This window comes from Apodemus sylvaticus, chromosome 2, assembly GCF_947179515.1.
Source record: "Apodemus sylvaticus chromosome 2, mApoSyl1.1, whole genome shotgun sequence".
In the NCBI taxonomy this organism is placed as follows: Eukaryota; Metazoa; Chordata; class Mammalia; order Rodentia; family Muridae; genus Apodemus; species Apodemus sylvaticus.
Genome location: NC_067473.1, coordinates 145,718,305 through 145,736,319, shown reverse-complemented (window position 1 = coordinate 145,736,319; position 18,015 = coordinate 145,718,305).

Below are 18,015 nucleotides of genomic sequence, written 5' to 3'. Positions count from 1 at the left end.
CAACCCATCTGTTCCCTGGGAGCTCACTTGTTGCGTTGACTCTGGAGAGTGATTTTCTTCCCGTCAGTTCCCTGCTTGTGCTAGAATACAAACCTGATCTCCTCCAAGCATCCTGACAGGGAGGCCTTAGCAGGTCCACTGGGCAAGCGGGCCCTCAGTGGTACAGAGCTCAGGGGAGGGGTCTGGCTGTGGGCTCTGTCACCTGGAACCTCCTTCATGGTGCCTCTCTGGCAAGAATGTGCTGTCTCGAGGTTCCAGCAGGGAGGGGGGGGGCAGGGAGAATGAAGAGGCTCCATCCATGGTGGTGAGAGTGTGAAATAGCCACTTGTTGTATTTGTTCACATGGTGTTGACCAGGACACAGAGAGAGCAGAGCAGAACCCCTGGAGGGGGATAACCCTCAAAGGCCACCTCTAGCTGCCTAGGCCCATGTCCTCGGCATTCCACAGCCATCAAAGTCACCATACACTAGAGACCAAGAAAATTTCAAATCATGAGCCTTTGGGTGCTGGTTCAAATAGAAACCATAAAACTGGTTCTCACCAGCTGTTTTTCACCATAAGGGCACAGAACCAAGACCCAGATGTTGTCTTGATCATATCCTGCTCCCAACATTCCCTTCAAATGTGTTCCTGAAAGCTGGCCCCTCCCTGTTTAGAAATGCTCTTCAGAGCCTGGGTCTGTCTCCTTGCCCAGAAGTCTCCATCAAATGATAGTCCTACTTGTTATCTCAATAAGGCAGTAGTTTTTCAGGGCCAGGCCCACAAAGGGACTGAAGAGTCGGGGGTGGGGGGTGGGGGGGTTTAAATAGGTCAGTGATCCAGTTGCTGGTAAGGCCTTTCAGGGTCATATTTAATGGAGCACTTTCTGTTCCTGTGACTGGGTCACACACAAAGTAGCTTAAGCAAACATGTCTGTGTTGGTTCACACTTCTGCAAAGCGATGTGTGGGGCGTCACCCAGATGAATGCGGAGGCTTGTGTCACCACTAAGGCCTGCTCTCAGACATGTCTTCCTCTTGCTTCTTCTGAGTCGTAAACTCAGGCCTCAGCCAATGTCCCTGTCTATAAAGTCTGGGGAAGAACTGGGGTTAGTCCAGATGATCCCATGCACGCCCCTCTTCTACCCACAAAGAGCGATAGAGTCCCATGGTTTTCCAGGGGCCATCACTTCCCATCTACAGCCCTGAACACAGGGAGGTATGATTGACAGCTTTCCCCGAGCACTGGAATAGGGGCTGCTGCTTATCTCCAATGGTAGTGCTCAATTCTGACATCCTCTTCAGGTACCTGCACATACACGAGCACACACAGACACAGACACAGACACACACACACATTTTTTTCTAAAACTCAGGTGATTATAATTCAAGCAAGTTTGGTTCAAATGAGATAAATACAAGACAAAGGTCTATCTTTTTCAGTATGTTGCCACCGATGTTTTCAAGGGGGCTTTGCAGTGGTATTTTCTGAGGCACAACCAGAGGGAACAGGCAGTGCAGCAGGGAGTGAGGGCCTTGATGAACAGCCACCCAGTGCAGATGCTAGAGTGCCAGCCCCCTCTGCACAGCTTCTGAGATGATGGCCACAGCATGTGTGGTCCCCAGCAGCCGCCCCACGGGTCACATGGTGCACTTACTGAGCACCGAACTCAGTTCCTTCTTGGACCTTCACGGCCCCTCTGCCTGAGAGCTGCAGGTCAATGTTAGTTCTGATTTGTGGATGGAAAACTAGACCCACAGATATTAAAGGATAGAGCTGAGGATAGAGCCCGGGATCTGCAGGACTCAGAGCACAGGAGGAAATGGGAAGAAAATGGGAGGAATGAGAAACAATGACTGGGAAGTAATAACTAAGTAGGATCTCTGCTGGCTGCTGGCTGCGTGACCCACATCCTCATGTGTACAGCAGGAGGGCAGAAGCAAACAAGACCATCTAAACCATGAGATGTCATATTACCCCTGGAGACTCCCATGAGTAGCACCTCAGGGCTGGCCCAAAACCTGCCACGTGGCGAAGTTCAAAACATTTCAGAGCTGATGAAAAATCTGACCCTGGGAGGCAGAGAGCAGTTGTGCCCTTGCGGTTCTGTCCCTCAGCCTGTGACCATTGTGAGGTCTGCCTGGCTTGTTGAGAGGATGGAACATCAGAATGTGTAGTCCTGGATTAGGCATCTATTGGTTTGTCTGGCAAACTCCTATTCATCTGTCATAGCCCCGTTCTAGCATTTAATCCTCAAGAAAGCCATCCCTGACCGCCTCGGGCATCTCCCATTGCTCACAGTGTTGGTACCTATGCATCTACCAGCCCCTTTGGGGTACCACTGCTGCCTGGATGTTATCAATTCTGCCTGTCAAACTGCAGATTCTCTAAGTCACGGTCAAGGTGAGCCTTTTCAGGCTCTGAAGACAGATGGAGGGGTTGATGAATGGACCTCAGAGTGCAGAGTACAGGAGCTCCCAGGCACAACAGGGCAGGCATCCAGCAAGCTTGCCAGGTAGCTCGTGCTCAGTGCATGTCCCTGGTAGTTCTCAGCTCTGCTTTCCGTGATCGCACCTTCCCTGCAGTGCCTGCATCCTGTAGGTGTCCTTGAGTGTGTGTGTGAACAGGTGGCTCCCCATGCAAACCTCCTCATATATGTAGTGGTGATATAGTCATCCGCCTCCCAGCTTGTTGGGAGGATTAATGGGTACACGGGACGTGCTGTACCTTAGAAACCCAGAGGTGGCTAGCACACCAAGTAGAGATTGCAATCGTGTTTTGCCTCTGGTAACAGTGGCCTGAGGCCAAGCCTCCAGGACCCACCATGGGGCTGTGGGGGATGTGGCCATGGAGGGGGGGGCATGGAGGGTTGGTAAGGCGTGGGAATCTGCCAAAGAGATCTACAACCTACAGGAGGCCAGCTCAGGACAAAGGACTCTGATGGCAGCATTACCCCCAGATATCTGTGACTCTGCCAACTGCTGCTGTGTGCCTGTCAGTGAGGGAAGATGGAGTACCCTTCTCTTGTCCTTGGATGTGGGTGACATGCAAGGAGACCCCATGCCACAAGGTCTCAGCCCCTGTCTAGTGTATTGAAGATGGGTGACAGTCCTCATTCTCTGCCTGAGAACAACAAGGCATCAAGAGGTAGGTAACCCACCCAGGGATCACCACCGTGCCCCCGCCCCCAGCAAACGTCCCATGAGGAAACCCCATCAGACTCATCACTTGTGCTGCTCTGTAACTATCCCACGGTCTTACCTGCCTGGGCTTCTAGAATCCTCTAGATCTGCAGATTCCCAAGCAGGGAGAAATAGGTCAGCCTCTCACCCCTGCCCCTGGGACACTTTTCAGATGACACAGTAGAACCACTGAGAAGGGGGAGGAGCTTCCCCAGGGCCTGGAGCAAGTTGGTGGCTGGGACAGGGACACTGTGGTGACAAGATCTTTGAGATTTTCTTTGTAAGTCTTGACAGGATATTTTTCTTTTGAAATATTTTTGTTTTTCTGGAATTGTACATATGCACACACAGGCGATGTCTTTTGATCATATTTCCCCATTATCTTCTCTTCCTCTCCTTCCAGCTTCAACAAACCCCCTTTCCCATGGACTCCCCTTCTGCTTTCATGATGTTTTTGTTTTTGTTTTGTGGTCCAATTTATTTTATTAAACTCTTTTGCATAATCCTGGTGGGGGTATAAATCTGAGCAAAGGGAACCCTACTGGTGCCTACACCACAGAAGGATATCACCCCGCCTCCCTGCTACACACACAGTATCCATTAGTTGCCTGTCACTTCTCAGAGTGGGTGGGGCCTCATGATCCCTTTGCCTACCCCATGATGAAATGGGGTCTCAGTTTTGTGCAGTAACCAGAAAACTGGGTCCCTCATGCCCCTCCTCATGTCAGGATTGTGCAAAGAATGATAGAACCAACATATATATTTACTCATGTAAATATATATGCTAGGGTTTCAGGAATAAGCCAAACAAAGCTTCCATGGGGGCTGGTGTGCTGCTAATGTTTTCCTGTTATTGGCTGGGGATGTGGCTCCATTGGTACAGTGCTCGTTAGCATGCAGAAGCCCTGGGCGCCATATACAGCACCGTATGACCTGGGTGTGATAGTATATGCCTGTTATCCCAGCACTTAGGAAGTGGAGGTAGGAGGATCAGAAGTTCACAGTCTTCCTCAACTACACAGGGAGTTTGAGGTCAGCCTGGACTACGTGTGAACCTGTCTCAAAAAACCCAAGACAAGAAAAGGATTGAAATCATGGAATCTTCTCCCTTTCCCAGTGCTTCTTTCCCCACCTGGACATGCTGTTCCCACCCATCAGGTCCTCGTGCAGTTAAAACGCTCCACACAGTGCAAATGCACTTCTTCCGGCACTCACTGCTGTTTGAAGATGCTCTCACACAGCCCTGGGAGGCTCTGGTTGGTTGTGCAATGACTGCGGTGTGGCGAATATAGAAGGGTGTGCTCATACCTTCAGCTGCTACTTAACCATGCCAGAGCCCAGCGAATGTTCCCACCTGCTTCTCCAGCCACAGCCTCAGTGCTGACCCCTTCAGTTCATCTGCTTCTGTCACCCATAGCCTCATCCCTGTCCCCTTCTGCTTGTCCCCCAGGGCCAGAGCGCTTCGTGCCACCACCTTTCTTACCTATCCTTCCTACAGCATCATGAAGGACTCGCATCATAATTGGTTTTCATACCTTCACGCAGTCCAAAACCCACAAATGTACAAGTCCCTTAGATGAGACAGGGTAAGCCTGCCCTGGGACCTGTGCGCATCCTCATCTTTGGATTATCCATGACACTGCCTAATGCCCTGTCAGCACTGGGTCTCCAGTTGGTCCACTGCACTGACAAACACTAATGACAAAGCATCTGCACAGCCTATGCAGGGTTTTTCCCCCAGAGATTTTTCCACTTTTCCTGCATGGTAGAATCCACAGATACAGGATGCAGGAATATGAGGGGTCAACTGTAATTTAAATTATTTAAACTCTTACATCCCTGTTGGCACCTCTGTTCCTCTGGCTGGTGGCATGTCTCTATAGTGAGGAGCACGTACATGGGGCCATATATACTTGGGTTTGGGTTTTTCTTGGTTTGGTTTACCTGAGATGTTGGGTATGTTTTCTAACCTCCTCATGCCTTGGTTTTCTCATCTGTTAAATGAGCATATCATTAGCATCTGCCACGGTGGAATGTGGGGGAAGCTAGCAGGCTAGAGAGCCTTGGTGTGCTGCCTGGAGGTCAGTGCCTTTGTTGGGATTCTTGATCATCGACGCGTTGGTAAAAGGGGGTCATGTTCAAGGCAGTCTTTCTTCACATCAAGTGTACTTCCTCGACAATAAGTATCCATTGATAACACTCCAAATTTTATGCTCTTAATTTTTACATGTATTCATGTAGTGTAGTGTGTGTGTGTGTGTGTGTGTGTGTGTGTGTTTATGTGTGTGCCATAGCATGGAAGCCAGATGAAAATTTGTGCACAATCATTTCTTCTTTCCACCATGTGGATTCCAGGGTTCAGGCCATGGGGCGTGGTGGCGAGGACCTTGACCACTGAGCCATCTTGCTGGCTCCTGTCTTATCTTTTCAGAGCAATTTTAATTTCTCAGGAAAGTTGACATGACACAGACAGTGGCCATAGACTCTGCCTACCACCCATATTCTCCACCGTCAACATCACCTGCCAGACTGGCACATTGGTCACCATGGCTGAAGTCACATGACAGGTGTCTGTCCTCCATAGTGCTCACATCAGGGCTCACTCACTCTTGGCACTGTACAGCTCTTGGATGACTGTGTCATGATCTCTGTCACCATAGCAGTGCACAGAACGTCACTGCCTTGAGAGTCTCACGTTCTGCCAATTATCTCTTCCTCTGTCCCTAGCAACCACCATCTTCCTACTGTGGCCATAGCTTCACCATCTCCAGAATGCCCTATGGCTGGAATCATGCAGAACACAGCCTTTTTAGACTTGCTTCTTTACTTGCTAGTATTAGTAGGGTTCCTCTGTGTCTCCTCACAGCATCTTGCTGGCTCATCATTACTCAGCGTACCACAGTGCGCATGTACCACAGTACACGTATCCACTTGTCAGTGGCTTCCAGATTCTGGCCATTAAGATCAGAGCCTAGGTAAACACCTGCAGGCTACTGTTTGTGAAGATATTAATCTTCAACTCCCTTGTGGAAATGCTCAAGAGCGTGATTGCTAGATTGTTTGATGCATGGGTGTTTGATTCTATAAGAAACTGCCCCACTGTGGTCCCTGGACAGTGTCTTTCCACCAGCATTGGGAAAGAGTTTCTGTCACCCCACTTCCTTACCAGCATTTGGTGGGGTCAGAGTGCTGGACTCTGGCTCTCTAATACATGTGGGTCACATTATAGGGTCAAAGGTCAGTGTCACTCTGTATGTAGTTTATTTAACCAGCTTTCATTTGGACCCAGATGAGTTTTCATTCTGTTGCTTTTATGAGTGGCACCAGTGAGAGTGACCTTGGGAGACAAGGCCTCTGTGACCCTCACCCTTGGTTTTGTTTTCCTCTGAATAGTTTTCTAGAAAGAGTGGACCCCCCATTCAGTTCACTGGGGATGTCTTCACATACACCCTCAGCACATCAGCAGTCTCACTGTTCCAATGAGGGCTGGATGGTGCCTGCAGGCTGCCAGTCCCATCCCTACCAGGAGGGCACGGGGCTCTGTCCCTCACCTCCCCCCAGCCCCCACAGGATCATTTTCTAAACTTGACATATAATGGATGAGTAAGGGAGACAGGGATTTTGTGTTTTCTTTGTTTGTTTGGATGTACTAGTGTCTCACACAAGCCTGTCAGGGTGTCACCTGTGGAAGCATCGAGGCCACCACTGGGGCAGTCATGGGTCCCTAAGGGCATGTGACATCCGAGTCCCACAGTGGGAGTGGGTACCACACACCTAAGGAGCCTGCATTCCGCACTTTCCCACCCAGCGCGGGCTGCGTCCTGCTTCCTCGGTTTCTCTCCTTTCTCTCAATCTACCTCACATCTCTCCTTCACTGAACTTAGAACACGGAAGATCTGGTGCCAAAAGTACCACCTAAACCTCTGCCCCCCTAGAGCAGGTAGGAGAGATGGACAGACACAAAGCACCTAAATTTCAAACACAGTTGCATGTCGTGGTCAGATCACCAAGGGCCAGTCTGTGTGGCCGGGTTGGGGTGACTATAGACTTTGGGGGCGATCTCTTGGAGGAAGTGACACTTGTGCTGACCCCTGGAAAACAAACAGGAATCTATGAAACCTCGAGGGAAGGCCATCCAGCACTAGCTCAGCATGTGTAAAGGCCCTGAAGTGAGGGTAGAAAGGAGCCCGGGGCCACTGGGTGTGCTCAGGAGAGAGGTGTATGGAGGAAAAAGGAGGCAGCAGTCACCAAGGCCTCTTAGAGGTGGAGAGGTAGCCTGACCCCTGTCAGGGTCAAGATCAGAGCTGAACTGATCGAGAGACAGCACCTGGTCACCCTCCTGTGTATTTATGATAGTTCCATTAAAGTTCGCATCACCTGAACCATGTCTCCCACAATGCCAAGTGTTTCAGAAGAACGTGCATATGAGAAAACAATGAGGAAAGCCTAGAGAAAGGGTCTTCCTCAATTGCCCGTTCTGTGAGAAACCTGGAGAATCACGCTAGTGAGAGGATTGTGAGTGGGAGCAGCCAAGTACAGTGTGTGATCCCAGGGAGAAGGGAGACTCTGCAGGCTGAGGTGAGGCCCGTGTCAGAGGTGGACTTCTGGGCTAAGGCGGAGGCTTGTGGCTGAGCAGGAGATTGTGTTAGTTCTTAAGTCCAAGTAGTAGTGTAAGTGGACTAATGTCTCAGGCAACCCAAGAGCAGCAAAGGTAGGAGGAGGGGAGGGGAGTAAAGGGGAGGGGAGGAGAGGGGAGGGAAAGGGAGGGGAGAGGAGGGGGGGCAAGAGAACCTGATAAGTAAATGTCAACAACCAATGTCTGTAGCTGAAGAGTGTGTGGTTTATGAGCATTCCTTGAACTCTTCTTGGAAACCTCTAGGATTAAAATTCTTCATGATAAATTTTGAGAAAGAAGAAAATTTGTAATTTCCATTAAAAAATCACCCATAATGCTATGACTATTTTTGTCATGTTAGACAATTAATATATCATGATAATCTTATAAGCTAGTTAAGGTTTTATAATTAATAAAAAAAATCCAGTAAAATACTGGAAGTAGCCATCTTGTGGGCCAACATATTGAAGCAAGCTGCATAAGCAACAGCTTCAGGTCAGGTTTGATCTAGGACCAAAATAGGTGACCCGTTTTCTCTGCTGTGTTTCTTGGCCCCAAAGGAGGGCAAGCAGATGCTGGAAGGCCGCCCTGCACCAGGATGTGACCGAGAGCCCTATGGCCTTATTATTCCCTTGGTGCCTCAGGAACTCAGTCGGGGTTGTGTGGCCCATCTAAAACTATGAGAAAAGGATAGCTCTGGGGTTATATGAATCTGGGCTGTGTAGATTGGCTGTTTTTATAGAACCCTTGCTCTTGTTATAGGACTCCTAGAAAAACAAAAACACAGGAAAAGAATACCTGACCTCCAACAGACAGATGAGATATGTTCTTTCTCACCTGCAAAGGTCCATCTCTCCCTCCCATCCCATCCTATTTCTCCTCTCCCTCCCCCCTGCCCCCTCCCCCACTATTCCTTCCTGGAACATTGAAATTAAATGTTCTCATAAGATCCCCTCCCAAGACCTGCCAGTCACCTGGATACACTCCATCTGGAAATATCCAAAGTCCCAGAGATACCTGAGCTCAGGCTAACCCTTTCCCATGTGGCTAACCAGAGCTGTCCCATAGTTGACTCATCCTTGGAGGAAGAAAAGCCCCGTGACAGAATTGGCAGAGGAGTCTCTTGTCTTCCAGATTTCCCCTATCCTCTCTCACATCCAGACCCTCACAGGGTCCTCAGGGAAGTCATTCCCACACCAGCTCTCAGAGAAGGAAACTGAGGCTCTTAGAAGAGAAAAGGCTCTGCAGTCAGCCAGCAGCAGGTGATTGAGCCCCCCTGTTCACATCTGGGGTCTCAAGGTGTGGGTTATAAGAACTGCAGTCAAGCCGGGCGGTGGTGGCGCACACCTTTAATCCCAGCACTCTGGGAGGCAGAGGCAGGCGGATTTCTGAGTTCATGGCCAGCCTGGTCTACAGAGTGAGTTCCAGGACAGCCAGGGCTACACAGGGAAACCCTGTCTCGAAAAAAACAAATAAAAAAAAAAAAAAAAAGAACTGCAGTCAAAGGCTGCTCTGTTTGTCCCCAAGGAAGCCTAGGAATTCTGCTTCAGCCCAGGGACTTCTGTCAAGTGGTAGGATTTGCACTAATAAAAAACAAGTGTCGTTTTACAGCGCTCTCTGTAAATCTGTTAGTGGCCTTTAATAAAAATGTATGACCCTAATAATCTTGTTCTGCACACCCTGCTCAAATTACCACCCACCAGCCAGTCATCTGCCGGCCTTTGCAGCTTGGGGACAGTGGCCTGGGTCCTCGCCAGGGGTGGCTCCTAGGGATGTCAGTGACCTAGTAATGATTAATCCCAACTTCCCACTGCTGTGGAAGGAGGAGCTGGGCTTGTGACGCAGGCTGCTGGCTGGGGATCCTACCCACAAGCCCAGGGAACCATCATTACTTTCACACCTGTACAGGCAGTCAGGGGAGCCTGACCCCAGATAGGACCCAGGCCAGGGACAGAGACTCTCCTAGACATATGGATGTGCCAACCACTGCCTCTGGGATAAAAACAGGAAGCAGAGAAGTCAAGTAGGCCAGGGCCTCTGGATCATGTCTGGCCCAGGTTTCTCATGGAAAAAGGAGGTTTGGGGTTTTAATTTATTAATTGCGTGTGATGGGTTGGAGTTAGTGGGAGGATGTGAGAGGTCAGGGTCAACCTGAGTGCCATCCCTTAGGAGCCATTCATCTTGGTTTGTTTGAGATGGTGCCTCTCACTGACCTGAAACTCACCAAGTACTCTAATCTGGCTAGCCAGAAAGCCACAGAGATGTCCCCGTCTCCCCTCACCAACCTTGGGGTTATAGGGCGGGCCATCACACCTGGCTTTTCATAGGTTCTGGAGGTCAAACTCTAGTCTTCATGTTTGTGTGGCAAGTACTTTATGGACTGAATCATCTCCCCAGTCACAACCTGTGATTTTAATCTTCCAAGAAAGTGTGGTATCTCAGATGATGGTCAAGCCCACTACAGGCCCGTAACTCCTTTTCAGATGCACACTTGACTGTTAGGCCACAGAAATTGCTGGGATGCGGCTGGTTAAATATTACAGTGTCATGAAGACCTGCAGCCCTCTCAGCCTTCTGTTACTTGCTATTTGTGGAAATTTCTAGTCGCAGACTTCGGGAGTACTCCAAACGTCCTTAGGTCCCATTTGCTAAGCAGTTAAGTGTGCACATGCCGCCTCCAGCCTCTTACTTAGAGAACTCTGCAAGTCACTAAGACATCTATCCCTAATGGAGGAGGAAACGGAGATCTTCTACCATAGGTTGTCCACATGTCAGACCTTCTGACAGCTTGGTCCATAAGTGCAGGGTGAACCTCAGACCAGAACTCTCACAGTTACACATGGATTTGCTTTCTGGGGAGCATCTCAGCGTCTCTCCTGGGTGACCAGCTGACCTAAGGTTGCCCAGGCTGGGGAAATGGTGTGGGGTTCCAGGAATAGGGCTTTGGTGCTCAAATTGAAATCAATACCCAACCTGAGCCTGCGCCTGCGTTCCACAGGGTCCCCAGAGAATGGTGGGTTCCTGGAAGTTTAAGAGGCTACTGCCTTGTGTATATACCCTTGGTGTGGAGTTTGAAAACTGAGGTTCTTAAGCACAGAGCAAGCCAGTGGCTGAATGGATGCTGGCCCCTGCCTTTCTCCTTCACATTCCCATGTAGCTTTCTGAGATATTCTATGGCTCCCAGAACAGGGTCAATCCCAAATTCCAAGTTGTCCCAAGGCCTGTTGACCTCACCTGCTGCCCAGAGAGGCCACTATGCTCACTCCAGAAATAACCCATCCCAGGCTCACTCACCTGGCACCTTAGAGAGAGGGAACTTCGAGGTCCTTTGATTACCATCCCCCCCATCTAATGCCAGAACCCCTTACAGCACACCCTACATCCTACTCCCCTCATCCCTGTTTGCATACCTGTAGTGACAGGGAGGTCACCACCACACATGGCAAGGTGTATTGTTGGAAAACACAGACTGCTTTGACATCCTTTTCTAATATTAGATTTAATTATTTCTTGATCCAACTTCTACACAACAGTCTAGATTCTCCCTTCTGGAATAATTTCAGCTGCCCAGGCCCTCCTCCACAATGATCAGTTATTAAAAAAAAAAAAATACAAGTACAAGTCAAACTTCAATTTATTTTTACTTTGTATTTTTGTTGAAATTGTGCTTATATTTCTTCTCCCATCCCTCAGCCACCTATTGTTATCTTGGTCATTATTTTCAGAGTGACAGCTGCCTGTCAACGTTCCTCTTACAAACAGTCAGCTCTGATCTACCCCTATAATACAGCTCCTCCTGATGTGCCTCTTTCATTCGGCACCGCCATTAGCTCATCTTAACCTGTGAAGTATGCCTCTCAGATTCCTGTCTTCCTCACAGAAGCTACTCTAGGCAAATCCCTCTACCTCCTCATTTATACTTAACTCCTGAAGTCCAGGTGCCTGGCTGGCATCATTCCTTGAACTTAACTTTTTCTCTCTATTGGCCAATGGGAGGATTCTATTGGCCAGTGGATGGATTTTATTGGCCAGTGGGGAGGATTCTGTTGGCCAGTGGATGGATTTTATTGGCCAGCGGGGAGGATTCTGTTGGCCACATTTTCACCTTGAGAGCCATCTCACCCAGCTGGAGTGACTTCAGTGGCCCCACTGGGATTTGTTAAGCACCTACTATGAGTTAGATTCAGAGAGAGGTCAAACCTAGCCTGGTGTTAGCCTCTCTCTCATGGGGCTTGACAGTGGGCTGTGGAGTAGGAGCTAACCTCCACGGGGTGAGCAGAGACAAAGGTCAAGGTCTAATATCCAGGAAGGCTGTGGACATTAGAACTGCCTCAGAGTTTGTGAAGGGCATCAGAGCCTCCAGCGTCTGACCCAAAGTCTATAAGGCTTGCTCCTATATGTGAAGTCAGAGGCTGTAACTCAGACTGAAGACAGGGCAGGGAGATGAGTTCAGGCCCAGGCTCTCCACTAAAGGATGGCCAAGCAAAATCAGGAAGGAGGCAAAGACCCTGAAACAGGGCTGGCATGGATGTCAGAGATCAACTGCTTACTTCTGGCATCATCGGCCTTGGTAATTAGTATAGTTATTCCAAGAAGAGTCCTAGAATTCCAGTTTGAAAGTGTGGGGCAACCAGGGTATGACTTAGGAGCTAATTCAACTAGGGTTCAAATCCCAGCTCTATAATTCTTAAACTGTGTGGTCCCAGCCAAGTCACTCAGCCTGTCTGAACCTCCTCCAGCTGCAATAATGATGATCCCTGCAGTTTATCCTGGGATCAAATACACTGAAGCAAGGAACTGACCAGCAGTATAGGAACTGTGACCTGCTATGAGCCCCCAGCCTTGCTCTCCTACTTAACAGGCTAGGACCCCTCACCACGATACTACAACCTCTGTGCCCAAGGTCCCATGGCACCAGGAGGCCTTGAAATGAGGTCTCCTACCCAACCCACCTTACCCCAAATATCCCAGGCCAGCAATTTCTTTACAAAGAAACCAGGAATCTCCTGACCTTCTGGCCCTCTCTACCATGTGCCCAGGAACTCATTCTCCCCAGATGGTGCTGAGTTCTGAGATCTGTGGGAGGTTAGGAGACCATGTGTGGACACAGCCATGGCCACTGTGTAGTCTGGGCATCCCCATGGTACGTACAGCACATTGGTGGGACTCCCTGGGACAGAATGATCTGAATAGGCGTGGCAGAAGAACCACTCTCAAGCCAGCTCACCTCTGCTTATTCTTGAGGCATTTACACCCAGAGTATGCAGCTTTGGGGACCCACTTGCCACGCCTCACCCAGTGACGTCCAGAATCGTCCATGGCATCCATGACATCTTAATTTCAGTTGCCAAGGCTGAGGGTCCTGCCTGACACTCACCAGCCCCAGGGCTATGCCTCTGCGTTCCTACCTCGTTTTCCTCACCTGCAAAATGGGGGCAGTCTCTGAATTTCACCACAGTGAGTGTTCCAGTTGCATTCACATCTGCTGTGGCTGAAATGATGATGATTTATGGAAGGAAAGATGGATTGAGGTCTATTGTTCAGAAGTTTGATTTCATCATGGTGGGAGGGCAGGGGAGTGCAGGGCAGAGCAGTTCCATTATGGCTGAGAAGATTCAAAGAGACCAAAAGCATCTATGGGTGCTATATCCCTTAGAATAGTGTATCGCAGGACTCACCCTCAGTGACCCACTTCCTCAATGTACGTCCTACCTCCCAAAGTTTCCATAATGTCCCAAAATAGTGCTACCAACCAAGAGCTAAGTATTCAAAATGTGTGAGGGACATCTCAAACTGGTAGAGACCATCTCTGAGTTAGTCTTGCCTGGTCCCTTCATTTTCTAGAGGGAAAAACTGCGGCTTAAAAAAGGGGAAAGGATATATTCACCAATACACAACTAATGTATTGGTGTCCTGACTGTGTCTTCTGGATTCTGAACCTCTAGAAGCATGGAGAAACCACAGATTCTCCTAGACCTGCACAGATTAAAGGAGGTATCCTCATTGCCTGGTGAACTCACAATATAGGGAGCCCAGAAGTCCAGCTTGAAGCCAGTCGCGTTGTGGAAACTTAAAACCCAGGGAGTTGTATATGCAAAACTGGGTTCTTCTATATGAAAGAGAGTCTCTGTCTCTGTCTGTCTGTCTGTCTGTCTGTCTGTCTGTCTCCTTCTCTCTCTCTCTCTCTCTCTCTCTCTCTCTCTCTCTCTCTCTCTGTGTGTGTGTGTGTGTGTGTGTGTGTGTGTGCCCACACATGTGTGCTCGAGGTGGGTGGGGAAGGTTGTTTATCAACTCACTTTGTGTTCCTTTGGAAAATGATATTCAACCTATGCATACGGAACACATCACACAGGGCTGCAAAAGCTTGTCAGGAAGAGTGAAATAGAGGTCTGTGGCAAGCATTGGAGGGTGCGGGGCCCAGTGCAGACTTCAGGCTCTCCTTACAGGGCTAGTCACAGTCCTCTGGCTGCCTCCCCCAGAGGCTCTGCTTTTAGAACTGGCTGGGGAGGGTGCAGAGAGAGGGAGCATCCAAACCCCCCACCTCCAGCCCCTTACCATGAGCTACAGTCCTCCCACACACATGCAGGTTCTGCACCCACAGATCTAACCAAGCTCAGGCAGAATATAACCAAAACCAAAAGAAGTCTGTACTCAACATGGCTTTTCCATTGCTATTCTTACAGCCCAGCAACCTACAGACTCTTTATATAGTATTAGGCAGACATAAAGTACACAGGAACTGTGTTTAGCCTCAGCACAAATACCAGGTCATCAGTGTATGAAATAACTGTAAATGTCTTTGGAGAACCAGCACCCAAGCACCCAAGGTAGGCAGCCCAGGACTGCTGTGTCCAGTAGGAAGGTTGTATGCAACTGCCAACTAGACTTTTAAAAACATAAAGTGAGTCTTTAAAGTTCTCTGACTTTTGCTTCCTTTCTCCTTGGAACGGGATAGATGGGACCCTTCAAACAGCTCTGGTGGTCCCTTCCCTTCTCAGGAACCCTCTCTGGATTTCTCTGACAGTGAGGGCAGAAACCCAGTCCAACAGCATGGTCAGGACATTGAGTTCAGTGGGTGGGAACCAGATGTTTTTTCAATCTCTACTGTCAAGGGATGTTTGAGAGGCAGGTGTAGGAGGTGATGGATTTGTGTTGTCAGAAGACTAGGTGGCAAGCCCAAGAGAGAGGTGCCAGTGGCTGGGGTGGGAGGAGGGCAGCAGTAATGGGGGACAAAGAAGGGGTCAAGAGTGAGGGCTGCTTGGGTGCAGAAGATGCAGAAGAGGTAAAGAGACTGTTATCCCCAGAGTCTTGGCTCTATCCTTTGCGTGCACATTCATGCTGGCTTCTGGGATGGCGAGGGCGGAAAGGATTAGTACATTTGTGGAAGAGACCAGCTTCTTCCCCACATGGCTTGTGAGTCCCTGCTGCGTCCTCCTTCCCCAGGGAGCCCAGGCCTTTGTGCATGTGTCTCCGACAGTCTGATGGCCTCTCTGAGAACAAGCCTCTTAAAGCCCAGTGCTGGGCTCAAGGCTCGCATGTGTTTTGGTGACCAGGATTAGTGCTTAATTTCCAGCAAAGCTGCTGGGGCCAGCAGAGTTTAGCCCGCCTGCAAGCCGAGTCCCATGATCAAGGACTGTGGGGATGGAAGTGCTGGGGGTGCCTGGTGTTCCCAGGACAGCTGAACCTGGCCTCTGGGACTGGCTCAGTGACCCAGTCTCAGCCAGGGAGGGGAGCTTTGTACTGGTGGAAGAGATGTGTGTGTTGTGCATGAGGGGTATCGTTTGTAGGGACCTCAGAGCTGTTATGTTGTGAACACGCCATATCCCCCATAAGAAAGACGATGTGATATCCACATGGGGAAGAGGGGGCAAAGCCGTGCTGGGTTTGAATCTCGTTTCCTCACCCATGGCCTTGTGCTCAACTTCCTGTCTATGAGGTCAGCAAGTGTCTGATTCCCCCAAGGGCCCCATTCGAAGGTTCATAGATCTAGTGTGAGATGCTGTGCGTCTGCCCAAATTCATGAGCTTGGGGATGAATTGGCAGCATCCCAAAACAAGCCGAGGCCTTCCCTCTTTTGACCATGGCCTTCCACAGACAGCATAAGAAATACACAAAGACGGAGAGAGACTCTCTTCACTCTCCCTGTGCAGAGTGGGGCTTCACTGGGTAAACAGAGGGGAACCCTGCGCAGGGATTCCCTCTGCAGTGTGGCCCTAGGCTATGATAGGGAATACTGGGAAGGGCTTTGTCCCTCCTCCTTCCTTTCGCCTGACCCTCGCCAGGCAGAGCTCCCACAGGGGTCACAGCCCCAGTGGGCCTGTGGGAGCTGTAGTCGGTGACCTCCCCATTTCTAGGCACTCTCTAGAGCACCGCACTGTAGGACCCACTGACCTGAGCTGGGCCTGTACCCAGGGTGGCTGCTCTGAAAACCCCAGGTCTGTCCTGTACTGCAGGAGCAGCCAAAGCCATCTCTTCCATTAGTTCTTCTTCTTCTTTTTGGGGAAAAAGGAATCTAAATGCTGTTCCACGTCCACCTAACCCAGGGGACCTGGCCCAGCCCAGCCAGCTTCTGCCCACCTCTGTCTGATTCCCTTTGCTCGCTCTGGCTGCCCAGTCTCTGGATTGAAGCTCATTGCAGGATCATGGCACTTACGGTGGCTCCTCCATATCCTCACATCTTGTCCTTGGAGGCTCAGTTGATGTCACGTGTGCTAAAAGTCACACCTAGGACATGGCCTTGATAGATTGTTTCTTTTAAGCCCTTGTGACAACTCCAGTCACATGTATTCCTTGTTGTCTTGGCCTTGTTCTCCAGTCCTGTGAGTGATCTGAGGGTAGGGACCTTGTGTCCCCCCCCCCCAATCCCAGCTGCCTTTAGCTGTGCCTGGTGACAGTACAGACTTTTGAAAATGACTGTCCTTGACTGGTGCGTGCGCGTGTGTGTGTGTGTGTGTGTGTGTGTGTGTGTGTGTGTAGGGATCCGGCTGGGAGAAAGCTAGGTGTTGAGAGGCCTTGGATGCCAAGGTCAGGCATTTGAACCTCATCCTTTGAGCAAACAGGAAGCTACTGGTTAAGGTCACCACCTCAGCTGGTTGCAAGGAGAGGAGGGAAGGAGAGAGCAGACATGGCAGGTGCTCTGCTTGGCAATGGTCATATGAGTGGGCTCATCACCCTAAAAGGTGTCACTGCTCCCTGGTGCTCCTGACTACAGAGAGGATTCATGTGTGAAGGAGACATGGACCCAGCCTTGGGTCATTTTGGAACTCCTCTCCCTGTGGATTATAATCCTTTTTTATTCGTGGGGACCATACTACAGACTCCGTGGCCACATTGCTCTAATTGTCTTTGTGGCTTTGTCTGGTTGTTCCACGTTGTGAAAGTGCAGATTCCCCGCCTAGCCTCCGTTCTCTGGGGAATTAGCAGAATATGTTTTTTTTTTTGTCTTAATCCCAGCTCCCTGGGGGATTCTGATATGCCATGGGGACTGTGGAACCCTGCTGCAAAATTCCTGGCGTCTATTTACCACTCTCCTTCTAGAAACTTCTGCCCCAGATGGCACAAGATAAATACACACTGCAGGAAGCAGGGCCCATGGGTCCCTTCTGAGCCTCCGTCCTCTGGGAATATCTTCCCTGTTCTCACCCTAATAGCATCCCACTGAGACCCTTCTTTAAGACCTGCCTCCTACGAGCAGCCTTCTGACCACTTCTCTTCCCTATAGCGTTTGTCCCATCTCCTCTGAAGCCTTGTAGTACTCTGCAAGATCCTCAAATGGCATTGCCACCTCCTCCATTCGAGTCACTCAGTCATTGAGCAAATATTTACCAAGAACTTCCTAGTTGTTATTTTTATGTTGCTGTAAAAGAAAAACAAACAAACAAAAAACTCTAAACAAAGTAACAAGAGAGAAGTGGTTTGCGTTCAGAACTCGGGGTTATGCACAGCTCTTAGTGATGGGAAAGTCTCAGCAGCAGGAGTGTGAGGGAGATGTCGCTTTATATCCACAGCTCAGAAGCAGAGACAGATGGGTGCCCGGGCTCAGCTTGCTTTCTCTTTTTCATACAGTTGAGGACCTCAGCCCAGGGGATGGTGCCGCCCACAGGGGGCTGGGGGCCGGGGGAGGGGTCTTCCCAGCTCAAACTAATCAAGATCATCCCCTATGGGTACACCCGGAGACCTATCTTGCAGGCAATTCTAGATCTCAAGTTGACAATTAAAATTAAAAGTCACACCTCTTAT